The sequence below is a fragment of the Octodon degus genome, unplaced genomic scaffold (genome assembly GCF_000260255.1).
Source record: "Octodon degus isolate 3935 unplaced genomic scaffold, OctDeg1.0 scaffold00059, whole genome shotgun sequence".
NCBI classification, from domain to species: Eukaryota; Metazoa; Chordata; class Mammalia; order Rodentia; family Octodontidae; genus Octodon; species Octodon degus.
This window is the reverse complement of record NW_004524635.1, coordinates 13,509,006-13,511,228: the sequence shown is the minus strand read 5'-3', so window position 1 is coordinate 13,511,228 and position 2,223 is coordinate 13,509,006. Positions and strand designations below refer to the sequence as shown.

The following is a 2,223-nucleotide window of genomic DNA, read 5'->3' as shown; positions in this document are numbered from 1 at the left end:
CTACTGAGCCATCTCCCCAGCCCCTTGTAATACATTTTAAAAACTTTAAACATTCATCATGTTCTTGGATCATACATTGTACACTTGTATAAAAGTCATCATTTTGCTTTCTAAAATTTGTACTTTGACAACAAAAAGAGGTAGGCCCGGCTGCAGACCCCTGCTCGCCGCTGTCCGTGCCGCTTGTGTCAGTTTGGGCGGCCCTGCTTCTTGGGTTCGGAGCCGGAACTTAATCGCCACCATGTCGAGCAAAAAAGCGAAGACCAAGACCACCCAGAAGTGCCCTCCCAGCGCGCAACCTCAAACCTGTTGGCCATGTTCAACCATTCGCAGACCCAGGAGTTCAAGAGGCCTTCAACACGATCGATCAGAACAGAGATGGCTTCACTGACAAGGAGAACCTGCACGACATGCTGGCCACGCTGGGGAAGAACCCCACAGACACCTACCTGGATGCCACGACGAATGAGGCGCCAGTCCCCATTAACTTCACCATGTTCCTCACCTTGTTTGGGGAGAAGCTCAACGGCACAGACCCCGAGGACGTCATCCGGAATGCCTTTGCCTGCTTTGACCAGGAAGCCACTGGCACCATCCAGGAGGACTACCTGCACGAGCTGCTCACCACCATGGGCGACCACTTCACGGACAAGGATGTGGATGAGCTGTACTGAGAGGCTCCCATCGACAAGAAGGGCAACTTCAACTACATGGTACATGCATCCTCAAGCATGGGGCCAAGGACAAGGACGACTGAGAGCCGCGCCCTGCCCCACTGCCTCCTGCTCCCCAGCACCCGCCCCTGCATGCTCTTGGGGTCTCACTTGCCTTTCCATGTATTTATTCCAGACCTTCTGCTGTGTAGCACTTGTGTAATCAGACTGGGGGTGGAGGGGTGAGGTTGTAAATTGTACTGAAAAAGAGATTGCAAATAAAAGCAACAAATGTGAAAGCCCAGGACAACATACTGGCATTTCTGGTGTTGCTGGACTTTTATACTTTTATATAATAAAGTGCTACTTTGAAATTAAAAAAAAAAAAAGAGAAGAGTTAGGCTCTCCTATATTTTCTGTACCTGTCATTACTTCCTCCCAGCTTCTACTTTCATGAATTTGAAACCTTAGCCTCTGTCCCAAATCTACCCCTCTTGTCCATACAAATCAGTTTCCAAACTCCCAGGTTCTTTTGGTGTCATTCTCTGTACTCTATTTCTATAGCTACTGCTAGGGATTAAGCCCCTTCCCTCTCCTGAACTCACACAGCAGTGTCTGCTCAATCTTTGTAATTGATTGAATTGTTCAAGTCTATTACAATAATCCCCAAGAGAAAAGAAAAACTATTCCCCAGAAAAAGCTCCAGTCTTTTCTTTTCTCATGCCCAAAACTCATGGGTGTTTGCTCATCACCCAAGGATAAAAGCAGGCCCTGCTCTCTAGGCACTTTAACCTGGTTTTTAGTGCTCCTCCAAAATTCTTTGACTCTTTCTTCCCCTCCCCATCCCCATCAGCCAGCTGCTTGAAAGCCCTCTGTCCTGTTTCCACAAGCTGAAGTGTAAGTATTGTTTGGCCCCACTCTACTGACACTTTCGGCTGAAAGTTCCTTCTTTCTGCTGGAAATTCTCAACATGTCTAATTTGTATCATTTTTATATTAGGTATGGCATTTTATTTTAAGACATGGCCTTTTATGAGCTGTGGCCTCATTTCAGGATAGCAGCTATGATCCAACTTTGTATCCACACAACTGCCCAATAGCTAATATAGACAATAGAGCCAGTGAAAAGTTGTGAGTAGGAGGTGCTGAAAAATCAAACTGTGAATTGAAAAAGTAGCACTAGGGTTGGAATGTCTAACATCCTATCAAATCCTATTTTCCCCTTCTCTCCTCCTGAGAATGTTTTCTTTCTCATTTTTATATAGGAAAATGAAACTCCCAACCTGAAAGATACCTGGGCTGAGTTTGTATTCTCTAAAACTGAAAAATTAATTTTAGGAACAGTGGAGGTGAAGAGCAGAATATATTTATTGGGTAAAAGAAAGCTCTGTCCAAGAGAAGGACAGAACCAGGACCTGAGTGGCTGCCCCCAAAGTTGTGTCTTCCAAGGATATATATAGAATAAAACCATGTGGTGAGGGGCTGGAGAGATGGCTCAGTGGTCTAAAGCACCTACTTGGAACAAGCTTGGCAAAGCACAGGGACCGCGGTTCAATCCCCCAGCACCACAT

The 2,223-nt window shown here is 45.9% G+C and overlaps 1 pseudogene; it reads left to right on the top strand.

Annotated features, from left to right (window-relative positions):
• Positions 1–225: 225 nt before the first annotated feature.
• Positions 226–866, top strand: LOC101572818 (annotated as a pseudogene).
• Positions 867–2,223: the final 1,357 nt, after the last annotated feature.